The sequence below is a fragment of the Phalacrocorax carbo genome, chromosome 10 (assembly GCF_963921805.1).
Source record: "Phalacrocorax carbo chromosome 10, bPhaCar2.1, whole genome shotgun sequence".
NCBI lineage: Eukaryota > Metazoa > Chordata > Aves > Suliformes > Phalacrocoracidae > Phalacrocorax > Phalacrocorax carbo.
The window spans coordinates 20832903-20860346 of NC_087522.1; the positions used below are offsets into that span (position 1 = coordinate 20832903).

The 27444-nt window shown below is 41.2% G+C and overlaps 1 protein-coding gene across 6 annotated transcripts in view; it reads left to right on the forward strand.

The window, feature by feature from the left end:
* Nucleotides 1-16255: 16255 nt before the first annotated feature.
* SIPA1L1 (signal induced proliferation associated 1 like 1) overlaps nt 16256-27444 on the forward strand; it is a 233176-nt gene continuing 221987 nt past the window's right edge. For 5 of the 6 annotated variants that reach the window (XM_064462375.1, XM_064462376.1, XM_064462374.1 and 2 more), the window contains exon 1: nt 16257-16368. The gene's annotated coding sequence lies outside the window, so the exon portion shown is untranslated. Of the gene's footprint in view, nt 16369-27444 lie in introns of all 6 variants that reach the window. The other variant, XM_064462380.1, reaches the window with a different exon arrangement.

Sequence of the window (27444 nt, forward strand, 5' to 3'; positions counted from 1 at the left end):
TTAGAATGCATGACTTATAAGATGGCTAGCAATAATGGCTTGAAATCTTAGTTTCCTGCTTTCTTACCCTACACAGGATTTTCTCTAGGCACGCACACCCACAAAGGCATGATTTTATTTTCACTTCTATAGCTGCCTGATAATCAAGTCAGTCCATGGAAACGTAAGGTACCCTTCTTACCAGTAAGCATGTTACAGAGGCAATAGGGGCCCTATATTCTAAAGAGGCTAAAAGCAAAAATGTAAAGTTATGTCAATAATAATTTGCCAGGCAATGAAATAGCACATAAAATGTTGAGAGGAAAATGGTAACAAATCCAGAAGCTTTTTTTTTCCATTTGTGAAATATTCTCACGTATTCATCTTGTCAGCTTTCTCTTATCCATGAGGGTGAGAAAAATCCTTCTTTTTAAAAATTTCATTCTGCAAGTTTATTTTCAAAAAGGCTGCTGGCAGGTTGTCACAGAAGGGGAAGATTATGATTAACTGAAATGTCATCAGCCTGTTATTCTCCACAGAGGTGATATGAATGGGAATTAAGTAATGAACTTCTGCAAACGGATGATAGGAGAAGGAGAAGTAACAGGCTGATTTCTCAGTTAATGCAGGGCTTTGCTGAAGGAATGGAAATGGTGAGATTTTCCTTTTAACTTCTTACACCTCATCAACTCCTATTACCAAAAAAAAGACTAAACTTTCTCTTGTCAAAAAGAAATCTCCAAGATAATACAGGAAGGGAAAGGTAAATTCCTCTTTATTTAACCAAAAGTCCAGTATTTCTAAGCTTTGGGTTTTCTGTTAAGATTGCTGTAGCATACATGCTGCTGATCCTTTTTCCAATGTTGCATGATTGAATCATTGCAATGGTAACTGATGCATTTTCCTTCACAGCACTAGCAAAATGCTGTTTAATTTTATCCCATGGGAAGCTCATGCCTGATTCAATCAGGCAGTCTTTAACTTTTTTGTTGTTGTTTTATCAAAGGAAAGACAGTGCTGTACATGTTAGTCTATTATGTTACACATTATAACTCGAGACAAGTTCAAGCCATAGAACGTGGGTATGAATTGCAAATGCCCAATACAACAGGAAAGGCATTTTCATTATGCTGATCTTGGTATATGGCTGGTGTTTGAAGTGTTTGGGGGATTTTAGAGGTGAAGTCTCCACAACTGTCTGCCCTTCTTTAATGGAGAAGATAGCAAACTTTGCAGATACCACAACAGAGGCAGTAATTCAGCCATGTAACACACAATGGGAGAAAAAAAATCTCATCTCGAATGGCTGTAAAATTCCCTTCTGGCCAGAGGTTAGCACGTCTTTTTAACTCGTTGTTGACGAGTTAGTTCCTCTGTATGTGAGGGATCAAACTGCACTTCAATATCCTTTGAAATCTCTGTCCTGCCACCTGAGGGCTGAGGAGCCCTTCTGTGTGCGACAGCCACGGGCCTGGATCCCAATCGCCACCTGCCAGGCAGAGCAGCTTTGCCATGCAGAGGGAGCATTTACTCTGGCTGTGTGTTATGGGTGAAAACCACCTCAATGTGGCTGAGGAAAAGGCTGCAAGGTCAATACCATGGGTCAGATTCCTTCTCTCATTCCTGCCCTTTTGGGGGCACTTGTTTGAACATACAGACAGGAGAAACTATCTGCAAGACCATTGATAGCGCTCTCAGGGTAAAGGGGAGAACTCATACAGCCAATTCTTGTGACTGTCCCTGTCTTCCTGCCGTTCCTGGGCAGGTGGTGAAAAAGAGGACTGGCTTGTGCATGCTGTGCTCCTGACAGCATCCTTGCTGTGTTTTGAACCAGTCCAATTAGTGCGCAGCCCTTCGGGACCAGAGCGGATGAATTCAGTGCAGATCAGCCACACTGGGCCAGGTCTGTGTTGGTGAATCAGCTTCTCTTTGCCTTACCTTGCTCCTTTTCTTGGTAGTTCTGTGGGAAAAGTGTTTCCCTTGCTGCCAGCCAACCAATTGCATTTCCATGCTGCTTTTTGTAAGACCCCCTTACATTGTACAGGAAGCAACCCACTAGTGATCCATTGCTACCGTCTCCACTCCCCTGGAGACAAACAGAGCAGCCTCTGGGGACATGAGGAACCTGCTATAGCACAAAACAGGTAGCCCCAGCCTGCGGCGCTGCTGGATTATATCCGCTCCAGGTAAGCTGTCAGCAGTGGACCTTTATGAGGGGTTCCGTATCTCCAGCATGTTGATGAATTGACATGGCTGGTTAAATCACACATTTCAGTATCTTCAGCACAATGTCCAAGGACACATTGTGGTTTTATAATAAGAATGTAATATTTCTTCTCTCCAGTTGAAAGCACACATTTTTCCAAGATCACAAGTTGCCTCGTAGGTCAGAGGTAGGTCAGTGGTGACATCCATTGATACATTTAAGAGAATATTGTCTTAATTACTTAATATTAAATGCTACTAATCTTACTTTATATGATGAACTTATAAAAACGCTCTCAAACCTTATTGGATTTAAGTGCCAAGATTCCATAAAAGGTCATTCTTTCTGTTAGTTGCTTTCTTTTCTTCTAAGCTGTGGTAATTGGAATCTAAAGAAACTCTAAGATGAATAGGGGAATTGAAATCTTACAGTTTCTCACAATCACATATCTTAGTGCTTTGAATAAGCCAAATCAATTTTGTGACAATGTTGTCTTTGTGATCTCTCCAAAATGCCTTCCCATCCTTCCCCCAACCCTAGTGTAACTCTCTTCAAAAATTTTTTTTGTCTGATAAGTAATTTTACATTCATTGGCATTGTTTGCTTGTAATCAGAGAGCCGTTCCAGCAGCCGGCAGATGTTTAGAGACAGTGTCTGCTGTTCTTATTTAAACTGGGGACGGTTTGATCCCAGGAGACGTTGTAGCAAGATCAATGGGACTGTCTGTATAAAAGAAATGCTCAGTGGTAGAACTAAGCTACAGAGGTTTCAAGGGGATTTAGCAGGTATGCAGAAAGAATTGGCAGAAGCTGATTTCACAACAGTAATTTGCTCTGGTATCGATGTGGGAGAGTGTTTCAGATGTATTGTGGAATAAACTGAGCTACTGGGAACCTTCATTCCTGCCTCGTTTGGGTATGCTGCAATGGGAGCAAGACTGTTTCTGGACCAAGAGCTCCAGTTTCCTATTTCTGTTGCAGTTCCTGTAATGTGACAAAGGACAGTATACTGTGAAGTATTCTACAGCAAGGCTAGGTGTGGAGACTGTGGTAACCAGGGCTGCATCTCTGTAGAAGAATGAGGAGCTTAGACACTACTTCTATGACAGTGGGTTCTGTAACAAGGCTCCCAGCTAGTCGATGGCCACGTAACTTCATACCTGCGGCTAAAGTTTGTAATATGCAGTGCAATGCAAAGAGGTGCTTATGTACTTCAGTTGTTGTTGAAATGCACAACGCAGTGGAAGACTTTAAAGATGCCTTGCATAAACAACTAATGAGGGACTTTCACTCGCAATAGTTGTGAAGATTCAAAAAGCAGAGGAAATGAAATGCTATCTCCTCTGGACAATCTGCTAAGATATATTTAAAGCCTCCACTAATACATTACATAGATGCCTGTTCCAACAGTTTATAACAATCCTCTGTGGTCAATGGCACCACTCTTCAGGAATGTGATGCCCACAGAGGTTTTCTTCAAGATGAATGGTATTTCTGTTAATCCAACTTGATATTACAGACTATCTCATTTGCTGGTGGTATAGTACATGACAAAGATGCCAAATGAATAATGACTGGGTAAATTTTACTATCACCAGGTTATAATATACAGTTTCAAAACCCTGTTTATTCAGGTTTGCTACTTGGATATTTGTTTGTTGACATCTTTTATTGTGATAACTGCCCGCCTGCTAGCCTTTCTTCTCCCTTTGAAGGCTTTTTTTTGTCCAATTAGGTCTTATAAAATTTTCAGATCACACTGCTCCCTTTCCTGCTTTTTTATACTGTTTTAAGCTGTGGCATCAGATGCACGTTATGGACACGATTCCTTGTAAACACTGAACTGCTCCTTTTACAGCACTCTGGTAATGTCATTTATTCCCACTTCTCCAGCTGTCAGAGCCACAGAGGCATCTTTGTGTGAGTGACAATCAGACCCCGTAAATCCAAGTGTGAGATCCTCTTGGCTATGGCTGTGTTTTTAGGAGTATGATAACAGAAATAACATTAAACAAAATGAGCGAATATTGGCTCATCTAGCGTCACATCAGCAGTACTTTGGGTTGCCGCGCAGGAAAGCAGGATGTTGGGGAGACTGAGTTTCAGAGTGGCGGGAAGCTAGGCTCATCAGGGAAGACAAGTGATTTAACATGACCCTTCATGGTAAGTGCCTGCAGCTAGCTGATTGCTAAAGCAGCATCGAGAGGATCTGTAGAGGAGATTACACAGTCAACCAGGCCAGCTAGCAAAAAGTCTGCTGTGATGGCAACAGTTGCATCAGTTTCCATTGGAAAAGAGGTTGATTACTGCTAGTAGTGCTTAGACCTCTACAAATCACCTAGAGTAAGAATTTCTTGGTTGTAAGCTTTTTTTAGTTTGCTTTTTTGCCAGTACAGAGAAAGAGGATTCACAGAATTGTTGCTTCTTCACATGTCTCTATCAGCAGCCCTTAAGGCGAGCCTTCCCATTTCAGCTGCATACAGGGATTTGAACCCTGAACATGTGAGTTGTAGGATAAATATTAAATTCTGTGGGACTGCTCATGATTAAAGTTAGGCATGTGTCTGTTCTCTGGGGAAAGAGATTGGAGAGGATATTCTAGCATGAGAACCCATATTTGATAACCCAACAGTGGTGGCTACAGAGTAGCTGTTCTTCAGGTAGCATTCTTAAAATCAAATAACCAAAACTGCATTTTGTGGTAGCTGCACAGAATGCTATCTGCAGAGCATAAGGCCAATCCATAAAAGCACAGTTAATGACAATATTGGATTTTTTTCAAAAGTGATTTTTTTCAAACCACCAGCCACAAAAGAGAATAATAGTATAAAGAAAAAAAAAAAAAGGCAGATAGAGAGTATCTTTTCCTTGCCTGGTCCTGGGCTTGATGTTGGAGTGACTGGCAAGCACTAAGCCCCAAAGGGATGCATATAATTTATACAAAATACCCTGACAGAGTAAAGATTGGTTTCTGGGTAGGTTCAACAGCAAGGTTACTTGTGTCGTATAGCTTTACCATGTTACCTAGAAATCCTTCTACTGCCAATAAGAAATTACTGTAAATTGTAGAGGTGTGCCAAGAGCCACAGAACACTGTACAAACCCGATCCCATTCCTGCCAGGGCTCAGATGAGTAGTGAATCCTGCTGAACTGAGTTGTCATGTGCATTAAGCTGTGACAGTATGCGCATATTGACACAAAAAGGGCCTAGATCAATATAGCCACTTGCAAAATGAAGGGTAGAGACTGACAGGGAACTAATATTATACAAGAGAGGAAATTTGAGCCAAAAACATTAGTGCAAATACTGAAGACAGTCAGAAGCATTATGGGAAGTTTAATATCTACACAGAACACAGCACTACAGTGCTAAAGCTCTCACCTGGAAGATAATGTCAGGAATATTTCACTCTGTGTGCTTGCATTAATTGCGTGTTTACATTTTTTAAAAGTGCAGCAGGGACCTATCTAAAAGCAGTCAGAAAAGAATCCTCCACCAGCAACTGTATCTCACTTCTAGCCAAACATGTTTCTCTGATGTTAGAGCGGGAATCTGATTTCTATTAAACCAGCATAAATCTCAAAACCCCCTGTCAGTCAAATTTTATGTTGGTGATGGATTTTGCTGAACAACTTTCGTCCCCCTGTTTCTTAGAAGCAATAAAGATAGAGGAAAAAAAATGCTGGAGGATTTGCAGCAGGAAAAATCTGCAAAATTACTGCATGTGTGTTTTAAGTTACAATGATCATGTACAGTCATAAACTATTTGATTGCTTGCGAAAATGTGTAGTGTTATTTGTTCCTTACATAATTGCTATATTTGTTTCATCAAGGCTTAAAATTGGTAATGTAAGCGAATTTCCAAACAGTGACCCAGTAGAAAAATAATGAATTTTTATGCTATTTGTCAATAAATTATAATGAAGAGGTCATAAATACATGAAATAAAGAGAGGAAAGCAAATTAGAAAAGGGGACAAAGTATTTGTACACAAAAAACATTTCTTGTAATTTTGAAAACCCAATCTCAGTAAAGGGCATTTAAGTATTTAGGCAAGAAATACAAGCTAGGGAAAATGCACTGCTGCATTTACAACTATCGCCTTCAATTTGGAGGGCATTGCCAAGCCACTTGCAAGGAACTTTAATCTGCTTAAGTGTAGATTTTCTAATGACTACCCCAGGGCAACTATCACAGAGAATGGCCACATATAGTATGTCTAGACAACTAACACTTACCTCATTTTTACAATACGCTTATATCTCTATTGAGTCTAGAGGTCACAGGAAGCCAGAACATAAAAGTTACTAATCCGTTAATGTTCCCTGTTTGTTTCATGCAAGGGTTATGAATTGTTGTAGTGTTGAAACACAGTGACTTCAGGGGTTATCAACAGATGTCTCAGATTAATGAGTCATAGTAACTGTGATTCAACTAGGTTATGTTTTTTTACAGAAAAGCAATTAACTGCACCACACAATATCATAGAGGAACAACTGCTGCAAATTTTATCTGAAATATCTGCCTAGATATTTCAGGGCAAGAATGGAAGCTCTATATGTATTCCCAGTACAGAAATGAACCATATAAAATTGAAATTGTGGAAAAAAAGGCAAAAATTGTAAAACTTGTAAGAAAGATGTCAAGACAGGAAGTCTGCAATCCATGTGCCTCATAAATAGATCAGCAGACCCATCTGTGTCATTAGTTGACTTAAGGGGACACTGAACTGAAATAACATATATTATTCTGCTAAATGGCATGTGAAATCCTGTTTGGTCTGGTTTTTTTCTTTGTGTGTTTTTGTGTTAAAAAAAAAAAAAAGGTTGAAATTTGGAAAAGAAGGATAATATTTTGTTGAAACTCAAAATACCTATAGAGCCAGTGCTGAAAATATTAGGTGTTTCAGGCCATTCAAAGTGAGGAGAAATGTGAAGTCTAGAGACAGGGAGTGCAATGATGTCACTAGGATGTCTCATTAAGACAGGCAGGCTTAGATTTTAATCCCAGGAGGGCTTTCAGAAAACTGAGAAAGAAACATAAGGATTTATTCATCAGAAACTGGGACAGGGAATTCTACAGTTATGACAACAGCCTCAAGTACAAGCATGGCAGCTGCTCTAGACCAGAGCTGCTAAGAAAATCATGAACAGGTCCTCCAAGTTTTAACTGAAGGGAATATATACCTACCTGTAAAATAGCCCCATTAATCTCTGAATAGGTTTTGTATGGCATTAATTTTTACTTAAGAAAAGGTAAAATCCCTACTTAATGATAACCTTTTACTCAGTTTAAAGAACTTTTGACCCTTAAAATCCATTGTTTTCCAGTTTTGAAAATGGAAAAGATTGAAATACATTTCTTCCCTGCTTTCACTGAAATATAATGCACGTTTTGGCAGCAGGGCTTTGGCTGACATTCTGAGATATAGTTCATTAGGCCCTTGGCAGTTGCCGAAGGTTTTCTTTCTTAAAACAGGGTCTCCAGGCAACTTTTTTCGCAGCTCCCTCCCCTGGATAATTGCCAGAGGTCCCATTTTACAAGCTCCTGTGTATTTTTTTTTTCTGAGGTTCTAATACCACTGGGATTTGATAGTTTTCAAACATTGTCAGTAATTCAGGCTCTCAAAGCCCCAGCCTGGTATTCATGCTCAACAAACTCTGTAGCCACATCTATCTAAGGTTTATGCAAATACACTTGGGCTTCCTCCTGTAAATAATTTTTGTGTGATTGTATAAGCTAATTTAAAAACCATTCAGCATTGAATGAACTTTTCTATCCACAGGCCAGATTTCTGTACTCTGAAACCACAATTTACAATAAAAAAAAAATTATTTTATTGATTCTGCTTGTGAAACTTCTGTTGAAACTTGAACAAGGATGGATAGGCAAGACTGCATATTTGACCCTTGAGAAGGAAAGGTTTATTAAGTAGCACAAAGATCTCCCCAGAGAATATTGTTTTCAGGCCACAGGATACTTTCAAAGCTTCCATGATTCAGCAAACCTGGAGGAGCCCTAGGCTAGGCCAGACCCTTCTTTTTTCTTCTTTAGCAGCAAAAATAAATCAATTTTGGTGCACTTTTATTACTGAAAAGTAATATATCATGCTTACATGCTCATTGATTTGTTTTAAATAACTCCCGAGTTTCTGCAATTATGCTAGCTACAGGTATAGGTTAATGTAGATGTTACGACAACATACCTAGCTAATAAAAAGCTTGCGTTGCATATTTGTAACCTTACAGCATGTTGAAGAGTCTTATAGTGAGGAAGTTCTATGGTACAAGACAAAACTGCAGTTCTTCCTCTTTCACCTATTTCATATGAAATGTAAACTCCAAAAAAGAAAAGAAAAAGGAAAAAAGAGCTGTGTATATATCTGGCACTTTTCCTTTAAAGATTACTTCGGTTTCCTACTTATTCTTAACTGAATTCCAGATGCAGTTGTAAGTTGAATTGCAACTGCAAGTCTAATGTGCTCCTTCTTCAGTGGAGGCTTCTTTGGCAAATTATCTGGAAGACGACTCCAAGGCAGCTGAAGTCTGATGCACGCACAGCAAGAGAAAAGGAAAGCGGATACAGAGTGTTGGACTACACAAAGCGATCTTATGAGATCTTCATTTATCAATCTCTTCCAGGTAAACTTCTAAATCTTGCAGTAAGGTTTTCAGACCCTGTGGAGGCAGAAAGGCCAACTGGAAGCAAAGTCATCCCATTTATGGAAACCCTATGGATACTGGGGTACCCTATGGGTACTGGGGGAGAAGAAATTCTGATTCCCCCTTCCCCCCCCCAGATTTGTGTTGATAGAGTGGACACAACATGGGAAGGTCTTTTCCCAACAGAAAAGGTGGGATTCAAGCCTGAGATCTACAGAAAAATCTGGTGACCCATGGTGATCTAGGACAAGCCAAGTGCAGCTGAAGAAGTATAGCTACTTAGCATAACTTGCTTTGTTGAGTTAATGTACTCTGAGTGTAAATATACTTTTATAACATGCATAGTAACTATAGGTGGCTTAACTCTTTCAAAACAGTTGGAAAAATTATTTCATGCTTTAGCCACGCTGCAGAATCTTTTTGTCAGTTTTGGATTTCAAGGATCACAAAGTGTTTTTCCCTCTTCCTCCTGCTATATGAAATCCTCAGACAAACAACAGAATGACTAACACCCTTTGCTATGGAAAGAATGAAACTGAGTATTCAGAGAGTTGCCAAATGTAGAAGAAACAACTGATATAACCATTTCCCCCTCTCCATCTATTATGGTGATCTCAGTTTGAGTTTCAACATCAGTACAGAAATCCTCAGACAGAACAGATTTCCAAAGAGATAACATCTCTTTAAATGCCATATTAGAAGAAGCAACTTACTCTGCTGAACAGTTGAAGACACTGATACCACAACATTACCATCTCTTGGTAACAGTACCACCTCCTTCTCTGCAAAGTAATTGTTTCTTCCATGACAATTTAAGCCACGGAAGCCTGTGACTGCAATTTGTGATTCTAAGAGAGTTCTCGGAATATATGCAGAACTCTGGGTGATTGGCAGCTCTGTAAAAAGCGATAGCTAGTCCAACTATCCACCAAACAAATGAGTGGTAAGTCATTTGGAATTTCTCCCAATGTTATTCAGTTTTCTGTAGAATTTAATTCTGTTATGTGTAGGAGAGGCTTCCCAAAGGTTAATAACTGTGTCATTTTATATTTTGCTCAGAAACCTGAGAGATAGAAAATCATATTTCAGGCTAATTGCATATAAAATAGTTTAGAAAATAGTCACCTTGAATTATAGACATACAAAAATTAAATGTATCTGAAGGCTTTTTATTTTATATTTTCTTCAGAATGAATCATTTGCTTGTTCAAGAATTCTGCTCAAAGTTACTAGACATTGCTAAGGATACTGGTTTTTGTTTTCCTCTCTTTTTAAATAAGTCTACTACTAAAGTCCAAGATAAGATTAGGAGATACCTCCGTTCCTTAGTATTCAGAGCCTGGAATTCTTTGCTGAAGATAAATGCATATTACAAATAGAAAGGAGAAGTAACCCTTTCATTTTGAGATGTTGCCAGCAGAAGGGGTGTTGCTCTTTTCTGCCTGGACAAAACTTGCCCTGAATACGGGGCTTGTGCGTTACATTTCTCCCTGGACCAGATGAATCTCCAGCTACATCTCCCACTTCCCAGGCACATGCTGTAAGCATGCTGTTGTGAGCTGTTCTTGGTGGGAATGTTCTCCATGACTTCTGCTGAAATTTTGCCATTTCCTAGAAAGAAAGAAATTATTTCTAGTGCCAGAGAAAGAGCATAAAAGTCAGTCCTGAGACACTGTCTTTGGACTGTTTCTGAACACCATCCAGAACGTGTTCTTCATAAAAGATAGAAATAACCCTTGGAGCAGGAACCAAAACACATTTCCTCCTTCCAGCTGACTTGTCTTAAATAGTACACTCATTTTACAGAATAAAATGGACCTCCTTCTCTAGATATAAGCTGCTCAAGAAAGCTATGAAGAGGAATGCCAATTTAGATATTACGTTTCAACTCAATGTGCGAGTCCCATCAGTGGAAAAACCGTCCCAGAGAAGCACAGAAAAGGAAGACTCAAGGGAAATAGGCAGTTAAGAAAAGACAAATTGGGCAGAGTTCAGTAGTCTCAAGGTAAAAGGGCAGCTGAGCTTGAATTGTCCTTTCCACCCCTACCACACTCTATTCCAGCTTCTGTGTCTTTTCTCTTTAAGTCTAGTCCTTGAACAAAACCAATGTGTTTGTGCCCCTCACGCTGAGGTTCAACAAACACTTCTATCCAGAGTAAGCTGATGCTACCATTGAGCAAAGGAATCCTACCTACCTGTCCTCCTGGTCGTCTGTTTCTGTTCCTGCATCATGTCCTCTCTTGTACCAAGACAAGCATTTATGAGGCCATGCTCTAAACTGGACCAGGAAACTCATCTGGCTGAAAGCTAGTGGTATTCTTCCTGCTGGGTTGGTTTCCAGCTAGCGCAGTCCTCTGAGGCGGTCAGCCATAGAGTCGCATGAACATCTGTGCAGCACAAAGGTCGGGGCAGCACAGAGGCAGGAACAGGCAGCCAGGAAGGAGAAGCAGCTGGGTGTGGAGTAGACAAATCTACTTCTTCCAGTAGCAGTGCCTGTGTACGCTGTCCTGAAGTGTCGCTTAAGCCATAGCCTTGCTCCAGGGTGCCTGGGGTATGCTTAGCAGAAGCATTCACAATTACAAGTGAATTCCTGGGGAAATGTGCTTCCTTGAAAAGAAGAGCTATCCCTTGCTAACCGTATTGGGGAACCAAGTTTGATCTGTAAAATGGGATAATAATATCACCTTACAGGAAAGGGGTAAAAACGCATTTTTTGATGTTTGTGAATCATTCTGTTCTGATGAACATTCTAGATCAACCTAGTTGGCAATGCATCCGCCTGTCGCAAGAGCTAGTCGACAACAGTGTGCAGAAAGGAAGGTGTGGAGCTGTGCTCTGATTCCTCAGGCTTCAGAGAAGCTGTGAAGAAAGTTGTAAAGTCATGTAATTGCAATTTATATCATAGAGCGTGTGTGCCCAAGAAGTCTGAAATAAAGGTATAAGCAGATGGCATTTGGCATTTATTACTTTTGAGGGTTTGACTTTTTACCCCTAATCTTTTAATGCATGGGAGGGGAGTTTTGCGTAAAATACAGTCTACAAAAGCACTTTGGAATTCTGCCTATGTTGTTTTTAAATACTTGAATAGTATGTTTTGATGACTGACATTGTCCACATCACTTGAAAATTTGAAACAAAAGAACCCTCTCTCCACAAATGTCCCATTTGCATTACCTTCTTGTCAGACAAGGAAAATTTCTAATTTTCCTTCTCTTTTCTTGCACTTTCTCCTAAGCCTGTAGTACTACAACTACTCGACACGTTATTGCTGAATTAGTGGGCATTGGTCTAACCAGGTATGTCCTTGTTCCAGATACCGGATTAAAAAGAAAAGGTAACACCAAAATAATATTAAGTATTCTGATGTGCATCCAAACAAAATGTGGTGGTTTGGTTTTGTTTTATTTTTTTTTTTTTTAACATTAGTCAAGGTTATTAACTGTGCCTTTACTATTGAAAAGCCTTCTTGATTCATAAAGTTAATGTCTTTGTGCATTGGTGCCTCTATAAATGCAGACTTGAGACATGTTCTGAGTGTGTGTTTCGCAATTTCTTTTCTGGGGATTATATATCCATCTAGGCACTAAGTGGCTCCCATTAGTACAGTTTCTGGGCCTCTCGTCTGTGTTCCAGTGGTTTGGCAGTCCACTGGAACGCAAAGGGATAATGCAGATCCTTCCTTTCAAATTGTGAGAAAGAGCCTACTGACTGCAAAGCAGGACAGACAGGCTTGGCAGGAGGAAACTGCTGTGTGGACAGGTGCCTCTGTGAGCCCATGTACAGCTGAGAGGTCACAATTCTGGCCTGTCAGACTTGACACTGATCATTTCATTTTGTACTTCCTACTTGACAACTCCTTTGCACCAGCCTTCAGGCTCACCCACACACTTTCTTCCATGCTGCTGCTTTGTTGCAAATGCTCCTGCATCCTTTCCTTCGTTTCAAATTCTTTTTGACATAAATTCTTCGATATTTCTACTAAGTTAAATATATAACAAAGTCAGAAACATTTCTTTGCATTTATTAAAAAACACATTTTTCCCCACTTTTAACTAATGTGTATTTATCATTTGGGTTTTATTGACTTCAAATACTTTATGCCCAGTTAGTAATTACTCATGCCAATTAAACGGAACAGATTTACTTCAGGGTGAGTTCTTGTAAGCTGTGGAGAGAGTTGCTTTAAAATGCCTGTGAAGTCCCGTAGAGAGTTCAAAGATGACTGTACGAGTCGCACAGAGTTATAACTGGTGAAGTCAGAGGGTGTTTATTTCTACTTCATGTCAGAAAAGGCCTGTTGGTGAGTGAAAAAAAGAACACAGAAGTTGTAGTTCACAAGACACTGCCTTTCCTGCCAAAGCTGGCTAAAGAAGTTGCCTGTTATTCCTGCCCCCAGCACCCCAAAGGAAGACTGGCCTTTTCTTATGGCAGTATAACTGTTTATGTGCTGGATCACTGACATGTTCCGTATTAAAGACAATCCTCTAAAACCCCAAGTCAATAATGCTAGAAAATACTCTTAAGACCCTAAAACCTTCCCCACAGGTACTAAATTCCTGGGACCATGAATGAGAATACAGTCCTTTTCTATATCCCGAAACTCACAGAGCTTGGGCTCTAGCAAATCATCTCTATGTGAATTACTTCATCTGTTTTTCTGCTGTGTTGTATATCCAAATCGTAATGCTTCTTGGAAGGGTGTGCTGTGTACAAACTTTCACATGTTCGTTGTTCATCAATGAATAAATTATGTGCTCTGTTTCAGGGTGGTTCAGATTCTTAGTCAAATTTTCCCTGTGCTTCCAGTATCTGGACAGCCCTAATCAGAAACAGTCCTACTACTTACCCTTTCATAAAGCCAAACCTTCAGAGAGCAACATAAATGTTAATTAATTTACTCTCACCTCACTCCTCTGTGGTAAATAACTATCATTTTCACTTTCTGTTTAAAGAAGAATATTAAACCAGAAGTGAAGTAAGTTGTTTATGGTAACACAGCAAATTAGTGGCAGGAGAAGTGTTGGAATTCCGAAATTCTTGGGGTTCTTGGGGCTTGTCTACACAGGGAAACCAACTGGAATGCTGACTGTATATCATTCTGTAACAGCTAGTCAGGCAGAGGCTGATGTGTGAAAACTCTATCAAAGGGAAGCGAGACCTTTTGTTCAGGAATGCAGAATGTACTGTTGTGCAGTATTGATGCAAGGTAACTATTTTGGAATAAAACCTCTCTTATTCTAGATCAGCTATTCTGATGACTTCCTTATATAGGCAGGAGGTAAAATCTAAATTCTTCTCCTCTCCCCCTCCAAACCTAGTTAGTTATTGCTTAATTACAAAAGCACAAAAATATTTGTACTTCCACATAAAGAAAATAAATGAGTTCTGGATATCCTGAGTCCTGTGAGAACATGCATTGCTCCTGAGTGCTGCTGCCCCCCTAACCACAGCTCTAGACACTGTGCACAGGGAGAACAGTGGCTCAGCCATGCCTCGCGCAGGCAGCCTGCACGCCAGGACCCCTGCCCTACCAGATGTTGTCCTCTTAGACCTGGGATTCAAGGAGAGACCACAGGGGCCTGGGAGCAGGAGCCGGCTCCGGCACTGGACTGCAGCCAAGGGTGTGTGCCTCCGCCGCAGCCTCATCTCAGAGGGTACGTGGGCTGGGCTGATGCTTGGCGTCAGAGCCTCTCCTTCCTGACATGGCCCTTCTGAATATCTCCTTCATCTTACGATCTGACACATCAGCAGTGTGTGAAGAAAGATCATAGAAATGGTTTGGGAATGCGCTAGCCTCATTAACCTCATTAAAGACCTTGCAAGCCATGGCCTCGCTATCTAAATTCTTCTGATGAAGACAAATTCAGAAATTGTACACCGCAGTTCCTGATGCTGCAGTCACATCCAGCACTGTCGTGTGTATGCACCTGAGGACTGTAAACCTCTTTGGACTTCCCTGTGTAAGGGTAGGGCTAGAGCTGCCAATAAAAACCCTTTCATTTATGTAAAATACACAGAGATTTTTAGGTGAGTGATATAAGATAAATGTATTTAAGTACTGAAAATGTTCCTGTTTGTTTTTCTGGATTGCCAATTCTCCCTTTTTTCCATGCCAGAGCAGCACTGGGATCAGTTCTTCATCTGTCCAGAATCTTTCTTCTACTCCGCGAGTTAGGGTGTGTTTTTGTGACCCAGTAAACACCTGCAGGAGTCATGACCTCAAGCTGGGGAACCCGTAAGAGAGCGATTGCTCTCTGGAAATCCACCCAGGTATTTTTACAGTACCAAATACTGTGGTATTTAAACGTCAGTACTAAAGATCCATGAGAAACATCTTCATAAGCTCACAAGCCATTTGGATCCGCGTGTAAGTCTTGTTGGTCTTTGCTGTCCAGACATTCCTGGAAAGTGAATGGGGGTTGAAGCTAACATCTTGCGGTGGAGCAGCTGCTCACCACAGCTTGGTTGCTCTAGCTATCGCCATGCTGCATGCTGCTGGAATGCCGCCAGCCCAAGCCGGAGATGTTTTCTGGAGTGCCCTAATTTCAGAGACAGATCAGGGAAAGCTTCACTTACATTGGTTTAACTGAGATTGTTAATGTTCTGTCAAGCCAAGGACGATAACAACAACCAGCAGAATATCCAAAATGGATTACCCACGGCTGACTATGTTCAAAATTTTTGCCATTTGAAAACAGAGCAGTGTTCCTGCAGAATAAGGGGTGATGTTGATGTACGCTCATTTTTTTCATGTGCCTACCCATATGGTTAATTTGTTATCTGTGGTGAATATCTAGAGAGAATTCAATTTAATTTGACTGGCAGGAAAGGAGTTTAATATATACTGTATGGTATGGAAGGTTTTGCCTGTGTGTCAGCGACTGTGGTGACCTTCTCCCTACAGGTCTCCAGGATGCTGTAATGTGATGATCAAAATTTAAAAAAAAAAAAAAAAAAAAAGAGATGAATGAGCATTTTAACGCAAAAAGTTCTGCGAGGTGCACGACTAAGGCGTATTGGGCACGCCCCAAGGAGCCTAGTGACCAACTCCACACACACAGGTTGCTGTTACGGGTGACCTTGGCCCTGCACCCTGCCCTTGGCCCCGCGCCACGAGGCGGGCGGCCGCGGGACCCCTTGAGCCAACTGCCTATTCCCTGAGCGCAGCCCCCCCACCGCCGCCCGCCTCGCCGCTCCCGCCCGGCGGGCGAGGCGAGGCGGGGAGAGGGGAGGGCCGGGCCCGGAGCCCCCGCAGCGGGACGAGGCGGGCGCAGGCCTCGGCCGCCCCACTAGGCCCGGCGCTTGGCCGTTGCTATAGTAACGCGCGGGGGGCCGCTCGCCCCCGCCCCTCGCCGGCGGAGCGCGGGCGGCGGGGCAGCCCCTCTCGCGAGAGCTGCGGCGGGCGGAGCGGAGCGGCGCGGCGCGGCGCGGGTGGCGGGGTGAGCTCATCCCGGCGCGGGCGGGCAGCGCCGCGCACAGCCCAGCCAAGCCGCTGGCAGCCGCCGCGGCAACTTTGTTGGGTGAGTTGCTGAGCGGTGAGAGCCGAGCCGGGGCGGGCTGCGCGCCGTCCTCCTCCTTCCTACTGCGGAGCTGGGCGCGGGGAGCCGCCGTGCCGCTGACCGGGGGTGTGTGGGTGGGTGTGCGTGGGGGGAGCGGCCCCCAGCCCTGGGGCTCCGCGGCCCCCCTGCCCGGCAGCCGCCGCCGCCCCGGAGTTGGCGAGGGCTGGCGGCCCGGGCGAGAGTGGCCCGTAGCGCCCAGAGCCCCGCTCCTCCGCCGGGCGGGGGGCGTCCGCACTTGCGCGCCCCGGGGGCGGCCCCTCGCCGTGCCGGCAGCCCCGGGGGCGGGTCGGGCGCGGGTCCACCGACCCCGCTATTTTCCAGATTTGTGTCTTTTTCTCCTCAGGAAAGGCAGCCCCGGGCGGGAGCAGCGCGGCCGGTGCTCCGGCGGGAAGGGCGGACGGAGGCGGCGGTGAGTGGCGGCGGGCCGCTCCGCGCCCTGCCGTGCGCGCCGCGCCGCGCCGCGGCGGCTCCCCGCGCTGCCCGTCCCCGGCGGAGGCGGCCGGCGGCGCGCTCCCCCGCGGGCTCGGCAGCGGCCCGCTGCGCGCCTCCCAGGCTCAGTAAACAACTTGTCTCTTGTTCGGCCCCGTAACTTGTACTTCAGTCCCTCGTATTTTTTTTTTCCCCCCCTTTCCTTACTTTTTATAGCCAGCGAGGGTGTAGTCGTGCTGGTTTTTTGTTCCGAGCCGGTGCTGAGACCACGGTGATGATAACTAGGCAATTCGGAGGCAGTGCCGGTGGGGATGTGCTGAACGCTCGGCTCGTGAGGGAGAGGGTGGAGGAACAAAATACTTGCGGATGGTTGATTGCTTCACTGCGAGCCTGGAAAAGTGGAAAAACAGGGAATGCCTCGTACTGGGTCTTACGGGGAGGGAGGGGGAGATGTTGGTGGAGAAGCAAGGCAAGGTAGATAACCTTCCTAAGCTGAGTTTGTTTGCTCTTCCCCCATTTTATGCTGCATGAAGTCTTGATGTTAACGTTCTCATGCTATTTTTAAACATAACTGTATTATTTGCACTGGGTAACTGTTGCAGCTTCAGTTCGTTTAATGAGGAATTCACCCATTCGTGTCTGGTACAGCAGTGATGGAAACTGCTCAACTTCATTAAGGAAGATCTCCTTGTATAACCTTGGCCACAATATCTGTATGTTTTAGATGGAGGAGGCATGTTTTTTACCCAAAGAAGAATACGGGGCATTTTTTGGATCATTTTGCTTATGGGATTGCTTTTAAAAAATTTGCCTGCAAAATCGTTTTTAAAAATTCTAGTCACGCTGCTTTAATGAACCCTTTCCTGCACACTGAATGAAGTGGGGAGCCTTAGTTGATAATACAATGCAAATTTGTTTTCAGAGTAAAGGTGTCAGATTTCATTAGGTTCCAGATCTGTATGGATGAACCAAGATTGGCGTCTTCTTTAGAAAGCAGTCTTTTCACAGTGGAATTTTGATTGAGGGGTTTTTTTTTTTTGCTCATTAGCTGTGGGAATTAAGCATTAGTATCCTTTAATTTAAAGCATTAACCAGCCTTGTAAAAGGGAAAACAGCCTCTCCCCGCCAGTTTTTGCCTGTTGTCACTGCGAGTGCTAACTGAATAACAGGCATCTGTGTTTTCTCTGGTGGAGATTTAGGTCGTTCTTTATTTGGAAGGTATTGCTGGGCTAGCCTCTGTTTCCCTCCAGCTGGAGTGGTGGGAGAGACAGGTGGAAGTACTAAGGTAGAAGTAGTTTGTGGCAGTTGTAATTGCAGAGAGAGATCTATAGGTTGTGTTTCACTGTCAAGGCTTTTATGCCTTAATCCAGAAACAGGGTGGGAACTTCAGATTTATTATTTTTTTCTTAGTTATAAAACCAGCTGTGTTCTATTTAGGTAAAGCTGAAAAGAAAAGTTTCATGATTGAATGTTTTATGTAAATACTGTGCCTCCTGTTTTCTTGATAGGTAACTGTGGACAGAAGATTCCCCCCTCTGCCTCCCCAACCCTCCCTCCCTCCCTCTCCCCCCCATTTTAACAATGTTTATTTATAGCCAGTTGATTAAAGGATGTGCACTTGGTTGCTCAACAGTGTATTAAGAAGGTATTACTGATGCTAATAAAAATGCTTGGTTTTAACATTGCCACTTGGGATAGGCATACTTAGCTCTAGCTTTCAGTTGTGGTTCGTAGAACCTCTTAGATCATGAAGTCAGAAGCAAAATGGGATGTCAACTCTATTGTAGGGCTGCAAAAAGTTGCTTGACTAAGAAGGCTAGCAGGTGTAGAGGGTAGGCCCTGACACAGAACTGTGAAAGGGTGGAGCTGCAATAAGGAATAAAAACTTAATATGGGGACATCTAACTCATAATCTGTTTTTTTTTCTGTAATATACGATTATTTCACTCATGTATAATTGGTCCTAGGATTGAAGAGCTTTCTCCTCCCTCCCATATTTATCTGAAATGTTATTTTAAGGCTTGGGATTAATTTTTGGATAGCCGTTGTTTTAAAGAACCATGTCCAAGTGTGGCTGCTCCCCCACCCTCCCCAGATTGTCAAGGAGTTTTTTATCATGCAGGACTTTTTTATCATGCAGCATTCTGCTGCTGCTTCGAGACCATTTTGTTCTTACGTGGATCTCTGCATCCTCTCAGTTTTGTAAAAGTGTCTTAAATATAGCCTTTAAAATGTCTACTTCAGAATTATTAATTCTGCTACTATGAACACATTTTTTATTTCCAAGATAGGGGATCAAAATTTTAAGAACATAAAATATTCCCACTCTTCTTCGGAATTGTGGTATGGTCATGTTTTTCCAGTTAAGGAGGATAATTTTGGAAATACATTGGGAAAATGAGAGGTAGGCTAGTAAGAGAAAGGGTTGAGACCCAATTGAATTTCTTTTCTATTTTTCTTCTGTCTGTTGTAAAGGAGAAAAAGGAACAGTTTTCTCCATATCGGTAGTTTAATCCCTTCAGCAGGGGGGTTGCTGTAAGCTATTGAGTTCTTAACTGCTACCAGTTAGAAATCCTGGATGCCCTACTGGGGTAAAGAAGCAGAGCTTCTGCTTCATCAAAATCTGTCACACAAGTTGCTTTCCCTAATGCTGACATTTTCAGGGGTTTAAATTTATTCTCATTGACCCTATGTGTTGGCTAGTTGGCAAACAGTTTTGATCTGTTGTTTCCTTGGCTTTCTTAGCTTCAGGCAGATTCCTTTTATTCCTCAGCAGCTCTTTAATTTAAATATTTAAAAAGGTAGTAAGGCATGATTTAATTATCTGTTAATATCTTTTCATATCTTTACTTTGTTTACTTCATTATCCATCTTATATATTTTGATTTTATTCATTCTGAAACCCATTTAACTTCTTGTTAATCAGTTATGACAGAAATTCAGCAATAGTAAGTGCAGTGACTTAGTTCTTTTATCAGTGTAAATACATATATTCTAAAATCTGCTAGGTGAGGCTTTTATTGATTTGGCATGTAAAATTAATCATATGTTAAGTACCTTTCTGTGAGCGAGGGGAAAAAAAAATGTTATATTGTTCTGTGTTTTATGTTTCCAGGGAGATACAACTTCAGTGACTTGATTTCAAGTATATCCCTCTAAATAGCAACTTTAAAATAGTCTCAGCTTTATATTTCACTGAATTCAGTTTAATGTTGGAATGAGGACTCTCAAGCTGGAGGTTTTCAAAGTGAGATTTTATGAGTCTGTGAGAGTTGAGATGTTCTGTATTTAATGAAAGGCAATCGATGTTTTCTGGGAGTGGAACCTTACCACTAACTGGCTAACTGAAGGCACAGTTGTAAACCTACAGAATATGGCCATTGGTGAGGCTTAATGACAATAATTTTGTCCTTTTGCCTAATTCTGATTTTTAATCTATATGCAGCTGGCAGTGCAAGACTAGCACAGTCTGTAGCAGTTCAATGTTAGGTTTGATACAGTAGTTTGCACTCTGAATGTTGGGAAACCCTTTAGGAGTTGCAGAGACACTAGAATTGCTTGGTTATTTAACTGTGGTTTTCAACGTGAATCAGCAGATAAAATGTTTTTAGATGTCTGTCTTTGCATACATAAAGCTGAATTATGGCATTGTCTCTGTCTCTTAAATTTTTAATTCTGTGCCACTAGTTTGCTGGGTGGGTTGTTAGATTTAGGTTCTACCACGTGTCTCTTATGTTAAGTGAGACTAAGCGTTTACAAGTCTTTGTTTTCTTTATGGAAGCATGTTTTAAAGAGCACTTCATTTGAATGTGGCAACATAACACTTTTCATAATCTTGATAGCTGGTGAATTGTATGATCGCTAACTGAGTATTCATCTGCGTTGTTTCAAACATCTGAGTCTGAGGGTGGATCCTCTCTTGCAAACCTGTGTTTGATTAGTAGGATCAAAATCAATCGTGGCTTCATCTCTTTGTACTACTTAATCTTGTGTCGGATGCTGCAGTAGAATAGGAGTAGCTTTTGTTCCCTGCATGGTAGATGGATGTGTCTGTTTGGAAGAGAGAGAGAAATCAAGTTCCTTACAATTGCTCCATACAATTGTGCATCTTTTCTGAATGTGGGTTATTTAAAACTATATTACAGAAGGAAGGGTTGTTACTGGGAATAGTAGTTCGTGCTTAGGCCTGAGAGGCACTTTGAATATTTTTGTTGGTGTTTTAATACTCTCTTGCCTTTGGTCTCAGGTTCTGTAGAAAGGGAATAATGCTTTCTTCAGATGGATGCTGTTAAAGATTAGTGAATTGTGTTTTGAAGACCAAGTTCTTTTTCATAAGTTGTCAAAATTTGAACAACTAGTACATAGCATATAGTTCCTTCAAAGTTGGACTGTTCTTCATGATTCCTTATGGTTACCTTCAGTGCTGAAAAACCTTTTGGTGGTGTTTATTCCAGTTTTTGTGTTGTTTGTTTACATTTTGAGGTAACAATTTTTTTACCTCAGACCATGGAGAGACTGGTTTTTTTTGACTGCAGCTGTGAGAGAAACATGCTGATGTCTAACTTGTACATTAACATGGACTTTTATCTTAATGAAAGCATTTCAAGGTAACCCTGAAATATATATTATCTTTTCTAGTTGATGTTACAGTGGGTTAAAAACCTCAACTAGCCAAAACCAGCAGAAAACAAGCTCTTATTCCAGGCTGCTAGAAAGGATGGGTCAGAAGTTGATCATAACTTAGAGAAAAGTTGCCTGGTGAGTCTGCTTGGGAGGCTTAGTGATGTTTAATGTACTTGACTGGTATTATTTTGTGAACTTTCGTGCTCTCTCCCCTGGGTAGGAGAAATGGCCAAGCATCTTCCTTTGCTCTGTGGCCTACATTGCTGCCGGTCTCTGTGCAGCAGATGGTGGGGTTCCGGGAGGTGCCGAGTGCTGCTTTTGTGGCACCACTCTGCTCTCCGAATTTCTCGAGTCACAACACATTTTACAGCATCAGCTGAATCAATTCTTTTGACCTTTGAATTTAAATGACAGGCTTATTATATGCTGATGTGGTGTCAAATAGGATTAATGCAGAACTTTTTTTTAGTAGTGTTAGATAATATCTGTAAAACAACTGCTGTGGTAGCAGAACTCTTTGTATGCCGGTTGTTCACGTCAGCAACTCTGATAGGTATCTTGGGTTTCCTTGGTGGTGGTAATACAGACAGCTCTGTCTAAAGAGTTAACACACACTTTTAAACATCTACATTTGTTGATCTGACCAAGGGTTGTGTAGCCCCAAGAACATTTTTACATTGTTCTTGGGAAATTTTGAAATGATTGAAATTGTATTTTTGTATTGCCTCGTGGTTTTTTTTGGTCTTACGATAAGCTACTGGTCTTAATTCACACTCACTCAGAATCACACTGCCACAGTATTTAGTACAGATCCATGATGATTGGTGCTTTACAAGAGAGGTTATAATTTTCTGATTTAAAACTTTTTTTTCCTCCTTTCTTTCTGGTTCAAAGGGTACTTCTTTACTTCATCTAATTTCAATATTGCTATCTGTGCATTGGCTTTGGCACTTGGTCTTACCCTAGCAAATAATTTGGCAGAGTGGAAGTGGATCTCTGGCTGAAGATGGGGGCAGCAAGTCTCCCATATCTACACTGTTAGTATTTCAGTAATTTTATTTCAGACAGAATGCAGTCTGGTCTTCTAAACTGGGTGTCCCCAACACAGATGTGGCTTATGGGTTTGGACTGTTATGACCGTTAAGCGTTGGGCCACATTTGGTGAACTTCTGGGGAGGGATTTCTAGCTTGGTTTCATCTAGGAGAAATTTGGTTTATGCACACCAAAATGACTATAAAAATTAAAACAAATCATTATGAGGGTGGTTAGCATTGAACAGACCACCCCAGAGTGAGTGGTGAATCTCTGCTCTTGGAGACTTCTAAAGCTTGACAGGACAAAGCCATGAGCAACTTGATGCAATGTGGAAGTCTGCGCTGCTTGGAGCAGGAGGTTGAACTCCTGGCTTAAACAGCTCTGTGCTCTGCAGATTGCTGGCCCATCAGGGCAACACTGTTTGAAGTGCTGATGTAGGTACAGTTTAAACAACTTCTAAAAATTAAGGCTATCCTTGTAGTGATATTCTTTAATTTTATTTTTTTAACACTAATGTGAAACAGTTTTACTTTGGTATCCAGCCCATTCCATGGCTTTTGCTTTGGTAATGGCGCTACTGCTGGTGTCAGTTTATCGCAGCTTCCTAGTGCCGGCTCTCATGTTGCAAACCTGCAACAGGAAACCCAATTTCCTTTATCGATGGGCATGCAAGAAAGGAAGGTATTTATTTATTTTCTTACAAGAGGCTAGTGTAAGAGGAAATGTATGCATCTTGAATGTTTGCATTTTGACAAGGCTGGAGCACAAATTTGCTCATGCTGAAGAAACTCTGGCAAATATCAGACTTTTTTTTTCTTTTTTTCTTCACTGTTTTTAAGTGCAACATGACTTTGTCTACATGTTTAGAGGAAAAAAAAAAAGCAGTGGGTGATGAAACTCAAACTGGAGGCTTAAATGTGTCACACAAAAGTCATTACAGTTCTTATCTCTGAACTGTTTAAAGATCTCTTTGGTTATTCAGAAAGTGAAGAGAAGCCTTGTCCACAAAAACAATCTGATTTTAAAAAATGTTTTAAATACTAAAATGTTTAATACTACTTTGGCATTATGTGTCAAATAGAAGACTACTAGACTCTACCAAATACATCTTAGAGGGCCTTCCCTCCTTCTGCTGGATGCAGCTGAGATTTCTGCCACCGTACTTTTTTTCTTTTTTGAATTGGAAGGGCTGAAATGAGATTTTATGCTTTCAGTCCATGCAGAAGGACTGCATAGTTGTGCAGAAGAAAGTTATAATTTAATGTTCTCATGCTTTGAAAATAAACATATCTTTATGAATGACATGATACTGGCACTGATCTTTTACTTTGCAAATGTATTTAACAGCTTGTTGCATGAATTGTAATAAAATAGTTCAGTAGACTGCACTGTATTGATTATACAGCAGCCGAAATAAAGAGTGAAACTTGATGCTCTTCCCCAGCTTTTCCTAAAGCAAACATTTAGCAGTGAGAAGAGAAAGGAGATACTTATGTAGAAGCTACTTACTAGTTTGTCCTTTCCTTAGATGTTTTTTCCTTCACTCTTAACCTTCTTTTGCAGCCTTTGAAGGAAGGCGGTGTTGACAGAGTCAGTTTGTTTTAACCTTCCCCCTCCTGTTGACTTCTGCAGCATCTTGCAGGGTAGTCATCGACTCATACTTGCCGTTCACTCTGGAAATACTCATGATATCCCAAATCTATTGCATTGCCATACGGAGAGACTGTAGGAGAATCTGAGCTAGGATGCATTTGTTGGTATAAACAAATAATATAATATAATGTTAATATAATCTTGAAACATGCCATTCATTGGAAATTGAAAAGGCCTTTTTGGGGTTTTGAGTTCTGTGGGTAATTAGGGCATGTTTGTGCAGTTAAATGAATGGCTGTTGGTATTCTGGAGTACTGCCTGACACAGACGCTTCCACTTTGCCATTCGAACTGTGGGAGATGCTCGGTGGAATAATTTGAGAGCCGTAAGTTAATTTTCGCCTTGTTGTACAATTGCGTCCCTATCTAGGCAAAGCCAGATGATCTACAGAGCTACATAGGTTTTTTGGATTGTGTATTAAAATTGCCAGAACTTTTTAATTTTAATCCTGTACTACTGTACTTTTTTTTGAGCCAGAAAATTTTTAAGGTTAATTAATATGCTTGGTAACATTTGAGGACAGAAGAGGTTATTCTGTCTCCAAACAGCTGCATTAGAATTGGGTGTTAACACACAACAGTGTGCTGTATATTCCAGATTTAATCACTTGTGTATGTAGTGTTGATGCAGTAGAGACTTTCAAATTTGATAATTTAAAGCACATCTCCAGTAAAACAAAGGTATGATAATAAGCAGCAATTAAATGTTGCGAAGGGTGTTCATCACTGTTATTTTAACAGAACTTAAGTCATTATCTGCTGATTGCTGGCATCATTAAATCCCTTTTTTTTTTTAGTATGTAAGTCAGTGCTTACGTACCTGAGCAGCTGAAATGAGGTTTTACATTTTTGCATTGTTGAAGTATCTTTTTGTTCTTGGATCCTAAAGTGACTTACCTCAAACTGCCAACAACTTTATGCCTGCCAAGGGCAAGGGTGCAAATGTTGTGAATGTGCTCCTTAACTGAGAATTATAATACATCTCTTTGGAAAATTAGAGTGAGGGAAACAGTCAATTTAATTCATAACAACTTAGCAGTTGTGCAGAGCTGGCCACGTGAAAAATAATTGTGTGCAAGGTAAACATAGTCTCTTGTAAAAGTACAAAATGCCCAGAGATGGCAAATGTCTGAAGTGCTGGGGGAGACTTTTGCTGTTCCTTACTTTTTGTAAATTTCAGTTTGTTTAAAAACAAAAAACCCAAAGCAATTTATAGTAGTTGCTGAATATTTCCAAGTATGATGCAGCCTGTCTTTTAGGTGACAGGTTTCTTCAGGTTCTCGAGACGGGGGATTAAGTGACTTGGGGTTAAAGAAGACAGGCCTCACAAACTGATATAAGGTGAGAAATTAAAGACAGTTGAAGAAGGAATTTGTAGGTGTAAATCCTCATTTCATCTTTCAGTTACGTGTAATAGGAAGAGGTAATTAGAATGAACAAGGGTCAAACTACAAGAAATAATTGATGAAAAGGAGAGCTAGTGGATAGATTTAAAATAAAGTAGCACTTTGAACACTTGTTTGCTTGGAACAGAGTGGAAGATAATGTTGTGAACATTAGGGAAGCTGGAGAGGGTAACAGTCAATGATCTAACAGTTCTTATTATTTAGGCAGAAAAAGTTGGGCTCAGCTGAGGAGGAATTGTAAATGATGGTAGTGTTGTTTGCCTTACAGTTGTCAGTTTTTCTAATGCAGACTATAAGATTTTTGGCAGAACAATGAGCTTCCATTTGACATGGCATTAAAGCATCCAGCATAAGCATGAATGTTACTTACTTTTTTGGTAGATAACAGTACTGAAAAAGTAATTTTTTGAATTGTGTTTAAATATTGTAGCTAAAACTGTATGAATAAGTGAATCATATCTTCTGTTTCTCCCTGTTCCTTCCTCTTTTTCCTGAGTGTTATAATTTAGAAAAGAAGGCTTCAAAGATGTCTGTGATTTTCTAGCCTTAAAAGCGAGAGAAGAATTGAAGCCCTCTTTGGAGGGAGGTGGGAGGAGAATCGGCACAACTCTACAGATGAAGCAGAATGCTTAAAATCGTGACAAGTTTATTAAATTTGAATCCAGCTTTCCTCCAGAATGACTTTTTTTCCAGGTATTGTCAGAAAACATGGCTAGAACTCTTATTTGAAACTTAGCTACAAATTAGAACTTTGTTGCTCCTAACAGATAAGTACATGAGGATGGCATAGACAGCATACCTGGTTGTGTGGTCTTTCATATTCATATGCAGTACGGATATGAAGGATTCATACTCACTTTGCAGTGTAATGCAAAATACCCATAAATAGCGGTTGGTTTCTGCATTACACTATTTTTTTTGTTGCTGAAAAAGGAGGTACAAAACCCTTTCAATGTTAGAGGTTCAAAGCAGGTAGAAAAAAATCATCTTACTGAAAGTGGTGGGGTTTTTGTTTTTTGAATCTTGTGTTAGTGCTGAGTGACTGTTCTGTTTGCAGTGAGTTTCTGACTTAAAAATGTTGATAGCAGTAGCTATCTTGTTTGCTGTGACCCTTCTTTGTTATCACCTTAGTATTTCTCTTAGATGCCAAAAGCTCTTGAAATGTATGGAAACTTCAGTTAGGTTAGTCACTTGAATATTGGCACCCTGGGACGCAAGGCAATGTGGTGTTATCCTGGTGCTCAAAATTTGGAATTGAAGAATTAGGATACTATTGAAGTGCCACTGCTGTTCAGTTTATAACCATGTAAATTAGTGCTGAATGTCATTAAGATGAACATATGCAATATTAATAAAACTACTTGTAAAATTGAGCTGTTGTCATTACCACATTGAATAGTTGTACTGAAAAGTTGCTTGACTCCTCCCCAGAAGAAAGATAATTGAGAAGGGCTTACAATGTGCCCCTTGAGTAATAGGTGTCCCCTGGGGACAGATCAGCTGGTCTTGGTCACATCGTCTTTCTGAGACACTAGATGGCCAGAAACCTGGCCACAGGGGGAGGGACTGTTGTAATAGCAGTATACAGCTTTGAGAGTACTCTTTTCTCAGGGCCTTTTCTTGTCTTGTGAACAAAACCCGTTTGCCCCAATGTCATGATTACTTGTGAGGAGCAGGCTGGTGCTTCTGGTAAACCTAATATGATCTGATTAGTGCCTCTTCTGCATGTGAAAGGCTGCTGGGAAAGAAGAGGGGTGTGTGTGGAAGGTTCTGTAAATTGTTTCTACAATAGCAGAAACAGTTACTTTGGGATGGAGTTTGATTTCCATACACCCCCCAGACAATACTACCTGACTTTATTTAAAAAAAAAAAAAAAAGGAGGAAAAAAGT